Source organism: Mauremys mutica, chromosome 16 (genome assembly GCF_020497125.1).
Source record: "Mauremys mutica isolate MM-2020 ecotype Southern chromosome 16, ASM2049712v1, whole genome shotgun sequence".
Lineage (NCBI taxonomy): Eukaryota > Metazoa > Chordata > Testudines > Geoemydidae > Mauremys > Mauremys mutica.
Window position 1 is genome coordinate 28,874,681 of NC_059087.1, and position 19,461 is coordinate 28,894,141.

General features: G+C 48.0%; 1 long non-coding RNA gene across 1 annotated transcript in view; it reads right to left on the minus strand.

The window, feature by feature from the left end:
- Positions 1-248: 248 nt before the first annotated feature.
- Positions 249-19,461, minus strand: part of LOC123350774 — a 37,192-nt gene continuing 17,979 nt past the window's right edge. The window contains exon 3 of the long non-coding RNA XR_006573817.1: positions 249-343. This is a non-coding gene — a long non-coding RNA (uncharacterized LOC123350774). The remainder of the gene's footprint in view (positions 344-19,461) is intronic.

Sequence of the window (19,461 nt, forward strand, 5' to 3'; positions counted from 1 at the left end):
GTTTAGCAGGCCAATGCTCAAACCATTGAGCTATCCCTCTCCCCCTTTGATGTTACTGAAGACAGTCACAAAGATGACTATGAAAGGGTTCTGGCTGCATACCTTTATACCTCAGAGAAAATGGCTTATACAAGAACATGTCTGACAGTGAGTGAGGTGATAAATGGTTTGTAGATGCTTTGGGGGTCTTTCAGGATGACAGGATGTATGTGTTTACCTTGGTTATTTCTCTTCTCTCTGTGCTCAGGGGGTATGTTCCCATATTTTTCTCAGAAATGTACCCAGTTGGATCTCCTGGTTAGCTGGTGTCTAGCAGGATAAGTCCACATCCCGTAATGTTTCCCTGGGGAAGACATGAAAAAGGAAAGCCTGGTATAATTGGAATGGATCCCAGATCTACTAATGCAAAGACAATAATCTCCAGGAGGAGACCTAGTGCCCCAGAGTCCAATCTGCTGAAACAGAATGCAAATGAGCATCCTGTGCCCTCTCTCTCTCATGTCCTTCGGATGCACCGTGTCCCTGTGCCAAAGCCATCAATGCTTCTGGCTTTTTTTGTTGCTCAACCCCCACTTCCATTGTCAATATGCACCAGCTCTACCTCATTCCCAGGGCTATTATCTGACATCAATCTACACTGGACAGGGCTGCCATCCAGGTAAATGATGGAACTGCTTGGTGTCTTTTAGAATAATACCCACTGACCAAGCTGGAATTAGGAACATAGCCATAGCTCCTGGACAAACCACCCTTCCCAAGGAGCTGGAGCAAGGGGGAGGTGGGGATACTAGCAGGAAAGTCAGCCAGGCTCCTGCCGTCCTGCCAACTTTGCCCTGGCATTGTCATCACTGGGACTGATAGCAAGGATCCATCCAGCTGATACAGTGGGTGACCCCAGCTCAGTGCTGTAGAGAAAGATGCAGTAGGGGTTCCTGCTGATCTATCCGGGGGGGCCCAAATGTGGAAATGACTTTAACATCTGAGCACATCACCATGGTTACTCATCGGATCCCATTACATCCTAGGACACCATCTGCAGCTGAGAAAGGGCACACATCAGCCGTGAATCTCAGATACCTCAGGGCTCCATTCATCCCTGAAAAGCTACATTCCTATTGTCATTTGTTCTGTCTTTGGAGAAAGCATTTGGGAGAGGAGACGGGGTAGTGAGGGGCTAGTGGAGACTGAGTCACAGGGCTAGGAAAGGAGGCTGAGGTTAGAAGCTGACCTTGGGTCGGACATATAGCAAAAGTGTCTGATACCCCCACAAGTAGTGGGAAAGGAGGTGATGACAAGGTTCAAATTCATGTCATCCGTGGGAACTGGCATTTACTCAGGTACCATGGTGATGGGCTCGCCGTGAATAGAACTGAATAGAATACCTTTAGCCTATGGCCCTGGGGCTGGGAGGGGCTGACTTTGGGATTCAACGTTGTTTGCAGCATTGCAGCAGTTGTGTTGGTCCCAGAATATGAGAGAGACAAGGTGGTGAGGTCATATCTTTTATTGGACCAACTTCTGTTGGTGAGAGAGAGAAGCTTTCAAGCTACGTGGAGCTCTTCTTCAGGTCTGGAAAGGTACTCCAAGAATCACCGCCAAACACAAGGGTGAACAGATAGTTTAGCCTAAGTAGTTAACACATATTTAAGGTTAAAATTTTGTCATGATTATCTTTAGTAAAAGTCATGGACAGGTCAAGGTCTTCTGTGAATTTTTGTTTATTGCCTGTGACCTGTCTGTGACTTTTACTAAAAATAATTGTGACAAAATGGTGCTGACAGAGGGATGAAAGTCCAAGCCCTGCTGGGGAGGAGGGGTCCAGCACCTGCCGCTGCTACAGTGGACAGTGCCAGGGTTCTCCCACTGCCTGTGAGCTCTGGGGTCCCCTCGCCACCCATGGCGTCTCAGACTTCAGGGGCCCCTCACTGCCCATGGGAGCTTGGAGCTCTGGAGACCCTGCTGCCACCCACGATGTGTTTGGGGTGGATCTCTGAGGGTTGTCCATTGTCTTGTAGATATTTGAGGCAGGCACCAAAACCATTATTGCGAGGGATGTTGGTGTTGAGGGAAGTGACATCCACGGCAGCAAGGCTGGTGTTCTGAGGGAGGTTGTTAATATTGTGGAGTTTCTGGAGGAAGTCGGTTGTGTCCTGGAGGAAGCTAGCTCTTTGTGTGGTGAGTGGCTTGAGGATGGTTTCTATGAGTCCCAATATTCCTTCAGTAAGAGTGCCGGGGCCTCTTGAAGGGTCTGCCTGAGTTCCCGTGTTTGTGTATCTTAGGAATCATTCGAAAGGTCTGTGGGGTGGGTTTGTGGAAGATGCGGTTGGAGAGTTTCTCTTGGAGTTTTGGAAGCAGATAGTAAAGAAGCCTGCCCTGGATAAAGGAATGTGTCCTTTCTGACTACATGGATCAAGTTAACAGGTGAATGAAAAAACAGCATGGCTTGATTACAAGCAAAGGACAATGAAAGTATGTTTCCATCTAAGACAGGGGTTCTCAAACTGGGAGTCGGGACCCCTCAGGGGGTCGTGAGGCTATTACATGGGGGGTCGCGAGCTGTCAACCTCCACCCCAAACCCCGCTTTGCCGCCAGCATCTGTAATGGTGTTAAATATGTTTAAAAGTGTTTTTAATGTATAAGGGGGGTCACACTCAGAGGTTTACTATGGGAAAGAAGTCACCACTACAATAGTTTGAGAACCACTGATCTAAGAGAAACGAAGTGATCAAACCAATAGTAAAAGTGAATTGGCCAGAAGATGAAGAAGAGGCTTGGTGCCTGCACCCTGAAGAACTAGCAGCCGGGGAGAGGAGCTTTGTCTGGGCCTGCTTTTCAAAGAATGCGTTTCCAAGGGTTTCTGGACTATAGAAGGGAAGAAAGGGGACTCCTTGATTATCTATCACTTACGGGCAAAAGGGTCCAGTGCTCTTGGAATCTGTGAAAGGTGAATCCCCCCAGCCACGAGGAGTGAGAATGCTGAGGACTGACTAGAGGCGAGAAATTGCCTGAGACCAGGGCTGTCATCTGCTCGGTTTTACACGCTAGAAAGCATGTTTTCTTCTTGTTTTATCTGTAACTATTTTCCATTTATATCATCCCTGCTCAGTATCACTTCAAGGTCTGGTCTTTATAAATAAACTTCAATGTAGCTGTACCATAAAGTCATCTCCGTGCTGTGATAGTAAAGCAAGGTGTGTCCTCAGCTGAGGCAGCAGGGTGGGTGTACTCTGTCTCTTTGGAGACAGCAGAATTGGTAGTTCTGTGGGCACCCCTGATGTGGGCTGGATGTTGCAGAAGCACATTCCTTCCAAGGGGGGTCAGGAACTGGGGGTTCACTGAATGGCACCTACAAGGCAAAGTTGACACTGGGAGAGTCTCAATGAGTTTTCTGGTGAGGCAGAGAGCTGATATACCTATCTCATAGAGCTGGAAGGGACCTCGAAAGGTCATTGAGTCTAGTCCCCTTCCTTCACAGCAGGACAAAGTAACATCCCTCCCCCCCCCCGATCCCTAAGTGGCCCCCTCAAGGATTGAATTCACAACCCTGGGTTTAGCAGGCCAATGCTCAAACCACTGAGCTATCCCTCCCCCCTAAACAGATAAACACTTTAAGCTCCAGGAAAGCTCTTACCGGCTGAGGCAAAGGGGTAACACAGTGGTTGGTGGTTCTGGAGAACTCAAGAAAGTGTCACAGCCTGTTCTTTTTGGTAACTAACAGGAGAGGGTGAATAGGGTGTCTGGGGTGTCGATGGTGGGTCCTATTAACTGAAACATATTTAGGCCACCAAACACTATCAGCCTATTCACTCCTCATCTCCCATTGCTCCTTCCTCCTCCCGTCCCATGTCCCTTCTATCCACCCTGCAGGGCTAGTGCTGGGCTCCTCCCCACATCCCCTCCCTGGGCATGCAGAGGTTGATGTAGCCCACGGGGGTCTCACAAGAAACATTTTAGTGGCCTCAGAACGCAGCCACCGACTCTTGCTGGTGGCCGCTCTGACAATTTTTCCAAAAATATTTAATTAACTTTAGGAAAAACAAATAAATGAGCCCATATACGCATCCAGATCATTGTAATTTCTGTATGTAGGTTTTTACTGAAGGCTCAATAATAAAAATAATGTACAATTGTCTCTATTCTTTACTGCAACTACACAGAATAGAAACAAATAATGTGCTTTGCATGTTCTTGTCTTTTTGTTGGTGTTGTTTCTTTTGCTTTTTCGGCTGCTTTTTTTTTTAGACTTGCTAGCTAGTAAGTCTGTTTCTGTGAAAAGTGATATTTATATGTTAACACTCCTTGCCGGCCCCCGCTCCCCCCAATCACCGCCCACAACTCTGTGGCCACAGGAAAAGCTCCTGGTGGCCACATTTGAGAAACGCTGCTCTAGCCTGTCTTCTCTCCATGGCCTCTCTGGGATCCTGGTGTGAGGGGAACTTTGCCTCCCAAGGAGTCCAATGGAGGGGGACATCAGGCCAAGGGGATCTCCTCCCTCATGCCCATGGTAACCAGGGATGAGGAGAGGCACAGGCTATGGAGATTTCCTCCCCCGTCTCCATGGTAACCAGGATTGAGGGGGGTACCAGGCCAGGGGGATCTTCTCCCCCATCCCCATGGTAACCAGAGATGAAGGGGGCACCAGGCCCACAGGGTATCCTCCTCCATCCCTATGGCAATCAGCATAAATTGTGAAACTTGGTAACAAACAGCTCCCTAAAAGCGTCTCCAGCACAACAAAAACACATGGGTGGCATGAGATCTGACAGGAGATAATCAAATATAACTCAAACAGATGCAATAACGGCGTGAGATGAATGGGTGGGCCTGGAGAGAGGAGCGGCAGTGATGCTCAGGGGGCTGGTGGGATTGATGGATGAGGCAAGATACAAAGAGATAAATATGTACCTATCGGCTAAATGAGGAGTAATGGATGACAGGGCCAACGGCATATATTGGAAGGGTGTAAACACTGAGGTGGGGAAGGGAGGCATTCGATGTCGGGGGGGAGTAGCAGTAATGAGAGGGAATGAAGCGATAGAAAATCTCGGCTGGAAAACCTGATGATGAGCGTATAAGGCAGGGGGGTTCATCTGGAGGTTTATAAAGACCTGAGAGACTCAACTGGAGTGTGGGAGACAATCCGATGCTGCCTACAGGGGATGGCCTAGGAGACCTCCCAGCGCTTTGCATCCCGATTCTTCATGGCATAGTGGGGAGTTTGTGACTTTGATGCCATTGGTGCCGTGGAATCTAGATCCCCACCAAAGCAGCAACTATGCACAAGGCACCTCCTGCCGCCAGTTAGCCCCGGAGAGCAGCACTTCCCCCCGCTGTCCTAGGGAGGGTGAAAGAGCAAGTCCCTCATGAATACAGGCTCCGCCATTCATGAAAAGTCATTTCCCTTCCCCCCCAAAGGCAGGGGCTGTAGTGTCTATGGAGATCAAATGAACTTACAACTGCAATTAAAGCTAAACTCCTGTAGAGATGAGTTACCAGGCCCTGGGCCACGGTGAAGCGAATGAGATTACTGGCCATGGCCTCCTGATCTCTGAGCCATTTTGCCTTCATACGAGGAGAGTTTTAGGGGACCTGGGTGGAGGCACAGCTACCTGTGTCGCTAGGGTGAGGCCCTGCCTGTACAGAGCCATGGCCCAGGGAGACCTGTGGGAGGGGGCCCAGCTGCTGAGATTGTGGGAACCTGGGGCCTTCTAGGAGAATGGGATGCAGCATTCTCTTTCCTGGTCGGGTTCGGCCTTCCTGAGCCAAGGCCCATCGGGAGCAGCTACCCTGGGGCCTCTCTTCCTGGCAGGGTTGGAGTCCCCCTTTGCTTTCTGATGAAGGCTCCTGGTGATCATTGATTGGGCTCAGCTTAGGCTTTGGGGAATTCTCTGCCTCCTGCATCTCAGGAGCTTTAGGGGCAGCACCCAGTGATTGTGAACAGAGCAGAGGCGTGACAGAGATGGCTCAGCAGGTCTTTGTGTGGTAATACAGTGGGGCTCCAGCCTAGGAGTTAGAGACGTTGTGTTCTAATGCTGGCTGTGCCCCGACCCGGCTGTGTGAGCTTGGGTAGGTCACTTCCCCTCTGGAGCTTAGACTACCTGGCCGTATGGCTCCTCTTCGTCCTGGAATCTGTGAAAGGCAACTCGTCTGCTCTACTATTGCGTGGAGTCATTTAAAGCAGGAACACAGAGTGTTGCCAACTCTTGTGATTGTGTCCTGAGTCCCACACTATTTGGTGCCCTGCTCCAGGAGCCAAGGGATCAGCTTCCACTTTAAAACAATGTTTCTAGGCTTCATGGTTGCAGAGAAACGTTGGACAACTCTTGTTCTGTGTCTATGTAACCGACACACCATCTGGGTGTGGTGTTCTGTCCCATCTAGTGGCACCGAGACCACTTAGAGAGAGAAAAATGAGTCTGCTCTACATCCCAACAGGCAGTTGGTTTTTAGCTCATGCGGTAAGGCTCATGCACTAAGCTCCAGAGGTCCCACATTCGATCCCGCCTGCTGACAACCGGGGTCTGTCGATGTTACATCTGTACAGCCCCTAGCACAATGAGGTCCTGCTCAAGAACTGGGCTTCGAGGCACGCCAGTAATTCAAATAAACAATAATAACAACCAAAAGGCAAATAAAAAGAACCCAAGATGCTGATTATTTAATTTCATGCTTTTGGGGAGCCTGATGCACGATCTATGAACACTTGGGCCTGGCAAAGCTTTACACTGGTTCCCAGAATTCAGAAAGCACTTGTTGGGGGTTGCAAATGACAGAGATACACTCAGGGTGGGAAGTGGTTGTCATGTCCCAAGAAGAAAATCCAGGCTTTTTGCTTTCCCCTTGGAGACAAGGACACCTGGTACATTCTTACCTTCATCCTTGTCTCTGGAGCCCGCATAGACCTGTCCTGGATCTGCCGGCAGGGAAGAGGCTACACACACAGGATTCCCAGGGAGAGTTGAGCACAGAGAAGGAGGATTAATATTCAGTTAATATTACGGAATGCCGTGATTGTGGAGTGCCTCGGAGAGCACTCTTTGTACTGCAAGGAGACAGGGGAATGCCAGGCTCTGTGCTCAGAAGCAATTGCGTCTTTCTTTGAGCTGGCAATGAAATGAAACACCAGCGTCTGAGAGTGTGTGTGGAGCAGGGCAGGAAATTAATAATACAAAGAAGGAGCAAGAGAGGAGAGAAAAATGGGCAGGAAATAAAGTGAGATGCCGCCTGGAAAACAGCAAGCTAACGGGGGAACTAGTCTGAGGTGCTTGCTGGGCAGAAAGGCAAGGGCTGGGAATCAGGAGCCTTGGAAGAGACCTGCGGGTGATAGCAGGGAGCAAATTACATAGGAAATGCACTATGGAGGTTAATGAAAGATCCTGTGATCTGGGGCTGTTTTGTCTACACTGCAACTGAGAGGTGTGATAGTCAGATCAAACCTAGCTTGAGTAACAATAGCAATGAAATTGCAGCAACACAGGTAACTGCACAGGCTAATCCCATCTGCCCAAGACCCTGGGTCTGTACTAGAGCCACCATGTGTTTACACATGCTGCAGTCACAGCTCCCGACTGCAGTGTAGACAAACCACGTCCTGGAGCAGAACCTGCTCTCTGGCTCTGGCATCACCCCACGTGAATGCTGTCTGCAGTTCTAGCACCCCCATCCCTCAGAAAGGGGTCTGCAGAGCGGAGGTACTTCAGAGAAAAGCAACTCAAATGACCACAGGGCCGGAGAGACAGACAGGTGGCAGGGGCGGGGATTGAAAGAGTCACCTGTGTGAAGCTCGGTTAACCAGAGTGGGAGGAACCGCTGAGGGGGCGGAGCCTCATATCCAGATGTGAGAGGGTTGGTTTGTACCTTAGGAGTTACAGACAGCTCCTGGGGGCAGGGACTGGCTCTTAGTTCTGTGTTCACACAGCGCCTGGCGAGCGGGATCCTGGTCCATGGCACTATAAATAATAATACTACACCCCGTTTCTCTTTCGTTACACACCTCAAACCCCAAGAGAAGAGCTAGCTTGGGGACGGCCATTTGTGGCCAGAGCAGGTGGGCAGCATTTTTGTTGGAATGATTAAGGTAAATCAGACAAAAGCCCTTGTGTGGCGCGGGGAGTTATGGAGCAGCAGAGAGGGACGCAGGCATCAAATTGAAAATTTCAATTATCTTAAAGGAGCCTGAAGACAACGAGACAAAGTAAAGGCGAAAATCCAGCCGAGATGGGTGCAGCCAATTATTTCAGCTCTAATGGAAAGTGCCTGGGGCTTTGCACTTCCTCATCTAACACCACCGCAGTGTCCTCTGCATCTCGTTCTACTAACTCGCAGGCTTTGTCTACACTAGCACTTTTGTTGGCAAAACTTTTGTCAGTCAGGGATGTGAAAAAACACCCCCCTGACCGACGTCAGTCTCACCAACAAAAGCGCCAGTGTGGACAGCGCTATGTCAGTGGGAGATGCTCGCTGGGGGTGGTTTAATTATGCCAGAGGGAGAACTCTCTCCTGTCGACATAGAGCAGCTACATGGGAGACCGTACAGCGATGCAGCTGCAGCGGTACAGCTAGGTAAGGTTGTAGTGTTGACATAACCTAAGTCAGAGGAGTTATTTATTGATAGGTTATACTCTGATGCTCATTACCCTCACATCCAAGAGCCTCCCAATGCCCTAAGAACTAGCATTGCAATGCCTGTATGCGGTCGGGATGCATGATAGGGAAACTGAGGTCCAGATAGGCTAGGGTCCAAATTTTCAAGTGCCCATTAATTCTGCTGCCCTATTTTTCAGGTGCCTAACTTGCAACCTCTTGCTTGATTCTCAGAGCTGCTTCCAGCTGAAGCCAGTGAAGCAGTAGGGGCTCCACATCTCTGAAGATCACACCCTAGGTGGATGCAGCAAAATTAGCAGCTGAATTAGCAAAGGCTGAAATAGAGGTGCAGACAGGGGCTGCTCCAGGCCTCAGCACGCCAAGCGCGTGCTTGGGGCGGCATGCCGCGGGGAGCACTCTGCCGGTCGCCGGGAGGGCGGCAGGAGGCTCCGGTGGACCTCCCGCAGACGTGCCTGCGGAGGGTCCGCTGGTCCCACGGCTTCGGTGGAGCATCCGCTGGCACGCCTGCGGGAGGTCCACCAGAGCCGCGGGACAAGCGGACCCTCCGCAGGCACGTCTGCGGGAGGTCCACCAGAGCCGCAGGACCGGCGACCGGCAGAGCGCCCCCCGCGGCATGCCGCCGTGGTTGGGGCGGTGAAATGGCTAGAGCCGCCCCTGGGTGCAGAGAGAACATCTACTGCTAACGTTTAGGCACTGAGGAAGTTTGGGAATCTACAGTGGTTCAGTGGGAGTTTTGTGCATCACCGTTGTCCTGATATAGGGACTCAGGCACTTAACTCTTTGTATGCATTCAGGCCTCAGTGACCCATCTGGTCCTGCAGGAGCTCTGGGGAAGGGCAGAGAACTGAACTTAGACCTTCCAAGTCCTATCTAGGTTCCTGGCCAGCCTTCTTACCTGAGCGCTATTTTCTCTGGGCCCAGAGGGTGGAGGATGGGAAAGGTGTTGCCTCTTTCGGCTCCATCCTTGTGTTTTTTCTTCTGTCCTTGCTCTGGAGCCTGAAAGCTCCTCTGCCCGCACAGCAGGCTCTGTCTGTGCTTGTGTTCACTTTGGAAGGACTCTCTATGCCCATCTCCAAGATGGTTGAAGCAATGGGCATTCCTTCCCTGCAGGAAGCAATGGGCCTATTGTTTGGCTATATTTCCATCCTTTATTTAGCCCTTCTTTAGAGCTTAAGGCATCGCATGGACTCTGTGAACATCCCCATTTACAACGCTCAGCCACCGGCCAATGCTTTCATTCCACTGGGCAATGTTCCTGCTGTCAGAAATCGTCTATCATAATAAAGCAATTATGAGATGGAGCCTCTGTGAGTTCGTCGTTGGCTGAGTAGTATCTTCTCTGCAAAACCCCAGCCTCGCTGTAATGCATCACACAGCATTATCTCTCAGCTGCTAACGCATTCAAAAAATGAAGATGGAGCTCTTTTCTTAATTGTTCAAAGGCCATAGGGCTACCACAGTACGGTATATCTCTGCTGCTGCGCTGATCCCCGTGGCTCTCTCATTTTCTTGATAACCAATTGCCAGTCAACCTTAAAACCCAAATTTCTCCACAGCCGTGTGGGTTTTGCCATGAGCCACCTCCAACATCCACCTTCTTCCTAACTTGTTGCCTAATGAAAACGGGATGGCTCATCAGGAGATTTCCTTTACAATTAACAGTATTACTAGCACATTCTAGACTAGATGGGACTGTATTTATGGTTTTATTAGATGCTGGAGCCCTTTCCAACACAGCTGCTGAGGGCATGTTTATCCAAACTGAAGGGTAAGGGAGCAGATGTGGCAATCTGGAACCATCAGCCTGTCAGCCACTGCTTTCTCTTGGGAGGCAGAGCAGGTTTGGTAGAGTCCTTGGCTTTTTAGGATGCCAAACAACAACTGAAAAGGCCTTTTGGCAATCTCAGAACCAGCCTGTGGGTTCTTACATGGGGAAACCTTAAAACTAACCAGAAAAGGACACAGATGATGAGTTAGTCTATGTGTGCTGGGGTGCATAAAGTCCATCTAGCTAGCACAGAGACTGTTAGCATGCTCTCTCTGAGAACGGAAAGCCCACAGCTGCATGCCCTCCCCAGGCTAAAGCTGATCAGAATTGGTCCCTAAATGCGTTTCCTTTTCATCCACACTGGATTTGGTGTCATCTCAAATTTAGAGTCAAGTATCACGAGTCTTAACCGTCATAATTAAAACGCAAGATCATCTACGGAGCTGTTGAATGAGAGACACGCACAAACAGAGAGTGCAAGAACTTTAACGCGATTATTATGGTAATTCTTTAATACACCAAAAATTAGACCCACAGGAGCCTGTATGCGCTTGAATCACTTATTTATTTAGATGTAGAGAGCACCTATCCATAGCAGCACCACAAATTAGAAATACAAAAACAGGGATAATCCCACAGGATAAGGCTCCTACTTATCTCAGAGTCTGTTGTAAGAGATGAGCTGCCTGAAAAGATTTCTCCTTTCTTGAGTGTTCTGGCTATATTTGATCCTCCGCTTTGCATGATAAAAATATTCCATATTCTTATTAACCTCCTGTCATTAAATCACCCTCACGCAGTTTCTTGTGCAGCGTAGCCTCTGAAACCAGGGGTCGGGCATCACCCTTTAAATGGTGTGTGCCAGGATTGTGCTCAGGAGAATGAATAGGAACAAAACGTTTTTAACAGATAGATTTCTCTCTTTTCCCTGACATCTCCAGAGCTATTCAAAAGCAAAGAAAAGAACTGCTGGCTTTGTGCCCGGAATGTGTGTCTATTGGCTTGCAATCCTCTTGGTTATTCCCTGCAAAATTAAGACTAATTAAGGATCAGAAACGCTATCTCTTGTTTTATTACTCCTCCACCAAAGCCACCTTATTATCTCAGCTAGGTAGTATGGTAGCTCATTCCAGGCAAGGAGAGTATCGAAGGCCCTTTGAAGATGTTTTAGATGCTATTTGTAGGGCTCGTTGAAAATGTTCCATCAGAACTATGTATTGACAGGAAATTGGGTTTTGATTAAATTAATTTTTTTGGTGGGAAAAGTGTCTGCTTTCTGAGGAATAGTTTGATTTTTCACTGGAAAACTGAACACACAATATTTCAGCAGAAAATGGAAATATTTTGATTCAGAAATGCTGCTGCAATGCCTCATGGGAGTTGTAGTCTGGATGTCCCACACTCTCATTCTCCTCTATAGGCTGGAGTATCCTCTGGACTACATCTCCCATGACATGTCACAGCAAGAGACTCCCTTGAAAGTACCATCTCTCCTCTCCAAGAGTGGTGCATGACGGGAGATGTTGCACAACCAAGGAGCTCAGCCTATAGAAGAGAATGAGACCATGAATTGTCACCAAAAATCCATTTTTTTTCCTGGAAAATTTAGACAAAAATGATTTTTTTCATTAAAATTTTCCTCAGGAAAAAACTCTATTTTCTGACCATCACTAACTGCGTGTTTCCTGGGTGGAGCATGGGGCACTATCTGTTTGCTGGGCTTTGTTCAAAGCTAGAACTGATCTAAAGTGAGTGCTGATGAACTGCCCTCAAATGTCTCATTTATGCCGTTTGACCGGTACTCTCACACTCTGGAGTTCTTTATCTTAATTTCTTGTGATGATTTCCATGGCATTTTGGGGGCCTGCTGTAGATAAGGATTTCTTTGCAGCGTACCATGGAATGCATAAAGAGCGTTTCGCACCTTGTCTGGGGTTCATGAGATTCGTGTGAGGACTGGAACTTTCTTAAGGAGAATAAACATTCATTAAAAAAGAGATGATTTTAATTGTAAACATCTCCTGATCCAGTGATTCAGAAGGACTCTTGCTGGGGGTCTGCAGGGAGCACTGGGGATGCAAGACAGAATGGCTGATCCCTTGGGGTTAACCGTACCCATGTCCCACACAAACGCCCCAGACACCAGTGTGAGATCCACCTGGATCTTGGATACAGGTCTGGTGCAGAGCGATTGAGTGGAGCAGGGCAGTGCCTTGACTAGCTGGGCTGACACAAAGGGGTAAGTAAGTAGCCCCCAGTAACGTATGAGTTGCCATTTACTCCCCCTCCTCACCTCTCCGTCAGGGCAAGTGGGACGTGAGGGGGGTCAGGAGTGTTGTATGTGAGACGCAGGAGGTAACTGCCGGCTCTGCTCAGAACTGGGGAGGCCCCAGCTGGAGAGCTGTGTCCCGTTCTGGGCACCACACTTCAGGACCGATGTGGATAAATTAGAGAGAGCCCAGAAGAGAGCAACCAAAATCGTCAAAGGTCTAGAAAACCTGACCCTAAGGAAAGTCTTCCAATAGGTTAAGGGCTCTTATAAAGAGGACGGTGATCAATTGTTCTCCATATCCGCTGGTAGTTGGACTAGAAGTAATGGGCTTAATCTGCAGCAAGGGAGATTTAGATTAGATATTAGAAAAAACTTCCTAACTCTCAGGGCATAGGCACTGACTCCGTGGGCGCTCCAGGGCTGGAGCACCCACGGGGAAAAATTGGTGGGTGCTCTGCACCCACCGGCAGCCAAGCTCCCCGCCCCAGCTCACCTCCACCTCCGCCTCCTCCCCTGAGGGTGCCAGGTCCCTGCTTCTCCCCCTAGCTCCCACCACTTGCCGCCACGAAACACCTGTTTTGCAGCGGCAAGCGCTGGGAGGGAGGGGGAGGAGGGGGAATGCGGCGCGCTCGGGGATGAGGCGGGGCCGGGGCAGGGACTTTGGGGAAGGGGTTGGAAGCGGGGCCGGCTCTATGTATTTTGCCGCCCCAAGCACAGCAGGCAGGCGGCTTTTGGCGGGATGCCTGCGGGAGGTCCACTGGTATCCCGCACCTTCAGCATCCCCGCTGCCGAATTGCTGCCAAGCCGCAGGACCAGCGGACCTCCCTCAGGCATGCCGCTGAAGGTAGCCTGAGTGCTGCCCTCACGGCGACCGGCAGGCCGCCCCCCGCGGCTTGCCGCCCCAGGCAAACGCTTAGCGCGCTGGTACCTGGAGCCGCCCCTGGTGGGAATGGGGGCAGGGGTGGTGTCGGGGCAGGGCCGGGGCGGGTGTCGAGCACTCGCCGGCACCACAAAAAGTTGGTGCCTATGTCTTGAGGTAGTTATGCTCAGGAACAGGCTTCCAAGGGATGGTGTGGAATCCCCATCACTGGAGGTTTAAGACCAGGTTGGACAAACACCTGTCAGGGATGGTCTAGGTTGACTTGGTCCTTCCTCCATGCAAGGAGCTAGACTCAGTGACCTATTGAGGCCCCTTCCAATGATTCCATGGCTTACTGAGCCACAATCCCTTCCCAGACCGTTTCCTGGGTGGCACAGCTACACCCGCCCCTTACTCTGGGCAGCGCCTGGCAGCTCAGTCTGACCCCCTACGTGCCCCCTTGCCATCCCTGAGAGTGAACATCTTTGCCACTGTGCTCCTCTCACTCTGTCCCTGACAAGTGAGATCCCTCCATTGTCCCACCTGGCTGTGGCTCACCCTCAGGCTGTAGCAGGCAGACACACAGGTGAGCCAGGCGTGGGTGGGTGGCATTGCCTTACTGCACCAGTCACTGGCTTGGCTGATGGTGACATCATAGGCTGTTAACGTCCCTGTGTCACACGCCCCCTCTGCATCATTTATCTGTGCAAAGTCATGTACGTTCTACCTGCTCACACCGTTTGCCTGTACAGCCCGTGTATCTCCTGTAATACACCCTTTTAAGTGCAAATGTAAATAGTTGTAATCAAACCAAGTCTGGCTGCACTCTGCTCTTCAAAATGTTGGCTTGCATGGGGAGCCTGTGCCTTGGCCACATAATTTCATCATTGTGGGCAGCCGTGTTCAGAGGATCTGTGTTAGTTAATGTAATCTGTGACATCTCTGTAACCTCTGCCTTTGCATGCTAATGCTTCCCTCTAGATATGAAACCTGCTTGTTAGATTGGACTAGGGCACGGTTTGCAAATTAAAATCATCACTCCCTCCATTTACAGTTTTAAGAGGAGCAAGTTACTTGATGGCTTCATTATCTTGAGGGCTTCATCTTCTATTGGATTTCCTGGAGAAGTACTAGGTCACATTTGATCTCTTTAGGTACTGTAATAATTCATGCCTTTCATGTGATATTTAGCTGGCTTTCTATTCCACGAGAGAGCTGCAGGAGCTTGTACAATCTTTATACTCAATTTGCTTTTTGCTAAAGGTATTTTCTAAGGCCGGGGGTTGCCAAATTTGTTGTCATGTCATAAAGAATTTGTCTATTAAAGAAAATTTCAGAAATCCAGATTGTGCTTTAGTCTTTCTTTGATGAGGGTTTAAATTAACATTGGAACCAGAAATTCTGTCAAACACTCTTATGCAGCATGAATCATGAATCTGAACATATATAATTGTTATGCTTCTATTACAAAAGGGCTTGTGTTATGTTTACATCTTGAATTTACTGGTGGAAGAATACTACTTATTTGGGGTCAGAATTGAGGTCATTGTTCTGTGATGAAATATGCATGGAAAGAATAATTTGTTTATCGCCTGGACAGTGCGAGATTTAATGCACTTATCTATTTACTCAGTTGCTTTTAAGTGCCCAGGTTGTGTGAACGGTGTGATAGATAAGTACAGTGTTGTCACTCAGCCGCCATAATTGGTTTTTGAAACACAGATTTTTTTCGGGGGGGGGTGGAATATTTACAAGCAAGTTGTGACATTTTCGACAGATCAGGCAAAGCTCCTGACTTGAAAAAGCTTGTTTCTGTAACAATTGGCAACACAACACAGATTGAAAAGAAAAAGAAGTGACAGCTCTGATTAAAGCTGACAATGGGCCTCCACATTCCTTTTCAAACTCACAGCACATTTCAACCGCAACCCCTTAGCAGAGGCTGCAGTTAAAGGGATAAACTTGATTGCTGCACGCGCACTCCAACACGGGCCAGCCAGAATTTTATCTAAGGAAGTTCATCACCATTATTAGTCACTGAATGCAAACATACAGTGACTCAGCCAAGAACAATTTTATAGGTCTTCTCCCTGTGCCCAGAGAATTTTAGGAAAGGAAGGATGTCCGATCCACTGTCACCCCTGAATAATGAAACATTCATGATGTAAGTGGCATTTCTTCGCAATATCAGCAGTCATATGAATACGCTTGACCTCTAGCTACAAGGAAAGAGCCCAGTTCTTACCTACTTTCCCAAGCGATGTTCCACCATTCAAAGCTAAAACAGCTTTTGCTTGTGAACAGCTTCTTAACAGTGATTTCAGATATTTCCAAGCCCTGCAATTGGAAATAACCAAATTGCATGACCCTGCATCATTTTTACCACAGCCATTTGTGGAGTAGCTTTCTGAGTTGTCTCAAGAGTTCTCATCTCAATTCTTAGACGTGAAACCATTGACATGGGGACTTTCACCTGTTGAGAATCCATTTTATGTTGCTATCTGTAGTGGAATGCTAATCTGCATTATACTGTTCAGCTACTAGATGGCAAAGTGTGTAAAAAGCCTTTTTAAAGCAAACCTCAGCCGGACCTGGCAGATCATCAAAGGATCTCATGCTGAACACATCTGCTGTGTATAAGCATGTTCTGTGGCCAGTCCATATCAAAGTACAGAAGTACATGACATGGTGTCAGAAGTAAACCTAGAACAGAAACAGAAGGAACAGCAACAAAGGTTTCAGGATTTCATCAACATGCCTCTCTTCAGTTCCCCAGAGAACTTGAGATCTGACAAATTTTCACAATGGACAGAGTGAAAGCAGTGTTTTGCAAGATTTCAAACTACTACAAAGCTCCACCAGGAAACAGGAGATATACAGGGCATCTTCTTTAATTTATGCTATGTGGAATCAGGCAGAGCATATCTTTAAATCCTCTTACTTTACTGAAGACAGTCACAAAGATTACTATGAAAGGGTTCTGGCTATGTTTGATGCATACTTTATACCTCAGAAAGATGTGGGTTATGAATGAGCATGTTTTCACCAGAGAATTCAAGCACCAGGGGAAAATGTTGAATGTTTTATAAGAGCCCTGGATACATTGGCTGAAAACTTTGATTTTGGGAATGCAAAACCTGAAAATATAAGAGACAGTCTGGTTAGTGGGTTAACAGGTAAAAACCTTCCACAGCAGCTACAACTGAAGAGAGATTTAACCCTAGCCACAGCTGTTGAAATAGCAAAACAGTGAAACAGCAAAACCTACAGAAACTTGACAAACTTGAAAATCCTGAAACTAACTTAGAAACTGTAAACAGACACTTGAGTGTGAAAAGTAGTTACCATAAAATCCCTGGGCAGAGAGAGAATGCCCAGGCTAAAAGGGACCAATTCATACTACATGCATAAGGTGTGGAAAAAGGCATATCCCAAGAGATAATGTATGTCCAGCCAGAGGCACATACAGGCATTTTGCAGCTGTTTGCTGCACCAAAGCAGTCAGGGAGTTGACTCAGATTACAGACAATCAAGAGTCATTGTTTCTGGGATCTATAACTTGTGATGGCATAGCGCCTGCCTGGGGAGTGCATATTCATGGCCAAACTATTTACTTTAAAATTGCATCCGAAGAAGTGGGTATTCACCCACGAAAGCTCATGCTGCAAAACGTCTGTTAGTCTATAAGGTGCCACAGGATTCTTTGCTGCTTCTACAGAACCAGACTAACACGGCTACCCCTCTGATACTTTAAAATTGACTCAGGAGCTGACATCACAGTCATCTCAGAAGTGATTTACAATCACCTTCAACCCCTCCCAGAGCTAAAATCACCTGACACAGCCTTGATTAGCCCTGGAGGTATTCTGAACTGAATGGACAAGTTCACCATAGAAACAACTAACAAAGACAAATGGCTTGTCTACACTATAGATGTGGCATTATGCCCCCATATTCTTTGTAGTAATATTATTATGGTATGATTATGGCATAACTATGATGTATTTTATGCAAGATAGGTCATGTAAGATAACATTGAAAAGGTTCTGATTTACTGAATATGATTATCCTATTTGTATGCATGTATCATTTTGGTATCTGAAGTTAGGAATATTGTCTATGCATCTATTATAAATGTGTTTGCACCTGGGGAACACCCATTAGGTAGAATGCAATCAGTCGAGATGGTTGGCTGGCAAGGGCCATTAGGGAGAACAATAGGTCTTAGCAGATGCTAATCTCCCATCGAGGAGTCTTCCTGGGGAGTCTTCTGAAGACTCTACAAACAGCCTCAGAGTCATGGCTGCTGTAGCACTACAGGGGCATGTGACCGGATCACCAGGTATTGGATTCCATCTTTGAATACCAGTGTTTTTCCACTGGGAACCAAGCTTGGAGACAAAGAGTTCCCACCATATGCAAAAGCTATTTAAGGCAGGGAAGTGACATTGAGGTTCTTCACTGACTCCCCACCCAAAGGAGACTCCTGAAAACACCTGAGGAAGAAGGACTGAACTGGGAGGGAAGGGCTGAACCAAGGCTAGAGGGATTTCTAGCCTGTGAAAGGAAAACCTGGGCTTTTAAGCTGCAAGAAAGTCTGCAACCAGCTTAAATCGTCATTTAGGGTGAATATTTGCTACTCATATCCAATCTCTTTAGTATATTAAGCTTAGATTGCGTTTTTGTAATCTGCTTTGATCTGTTTGCTATTCCTTATAATCACTTAAAATGTATCTTTTGTAGTTAATAAACTTATTTTTGCTTTGTCTAAAACCAGTATGTGGGAGTCGTAACTTGGGGCAGAAAGCGGTGTATATTCTTCTCCACATGGAGGGATGGGGGGAATTTCATGAGCTTATGCTGTACAGATCTCTAAAACGCTGTAATTTGGAGTTTACACTCCAGGGGGGTGGGTGCCTTAGCAACTGGGAGGTGCCTTGGCTGAGCCTTCCCATGCCAAGCTGTTCTCAGCATCTGTGTGTAGCTGCACCTAGGTGTGTCCCTACCTGTGTATGTGCTGGAGGGGCTTGAGGGCCTGTCACAGCAGTACAGTGTAACAGGAACCCAGGGTGGTGGGTCAGGTGGGCTCAGTGGTACCCCAGTTCCAGGTGGCACCCCGGGGAGAACTTGTCACAATAGGTTATGTTGGTATAACTTACGTCACTCAGGGGTGTGAATAAGCAACCCCCGAGTGACATAAGTTACACCGACCAAAGCGCCGGTGTGGACAGCACTATTTCAGTGGGAGAGCTTCTCCCACCAACATAGCTCCCACCTCTCAAGGAGGTGGATTTATTATGCCGATGGGAGAACTTCTCATCTACACTAGCAGCACTACATCAGCACAGGGGGGAGGGATAGCTCAGTGGTTTGAGCATTGGCCTGCTAAACCCAGGATTGTGAGCTCAATCCTTGAGGGGGCCACTTAGGGAACTGGGGAAAAAATCTGTCTTGGGGTTGGTCCTGCTTTGAGCAGGGGGTTGGACTAAATGACCTCCTGAGGTCCCTTCCAACCCTAATATTCTATGATTCTGCAGCTGCACTGCTGTAGCACATCTAGTGAAGATGTTCTATGCCAACATGTCCCATCAGCATAGAGTGTCTTCACCGGCTGCACTACATGGTACAGCTGTGCCAGCGTAGCACTTCATTGTAGACCAGCCCAGAGCTTTGCATTCAGAGTATATAAACAATGGACCACCAAAAAAAGCCTTTTCAGTCACAGCCACAATGGGCCTAATGCGAAAGGAATGGAATACTTGGTAATATTAGACTTTTATACGGTACAAATAACCTTAAGAGACAATGTTGAAGGGTATAGTATACATATATCTTGCAAGATTCTATCCCATTACTTCATAAAGTAGAAACTGAGTTAAAGAGAATGAAGCAGACTGGCATAATCAAGAAAATCCCTGAGCCAACAGTATGGTGTGCCTCGGTGGTACCAGTTGTAA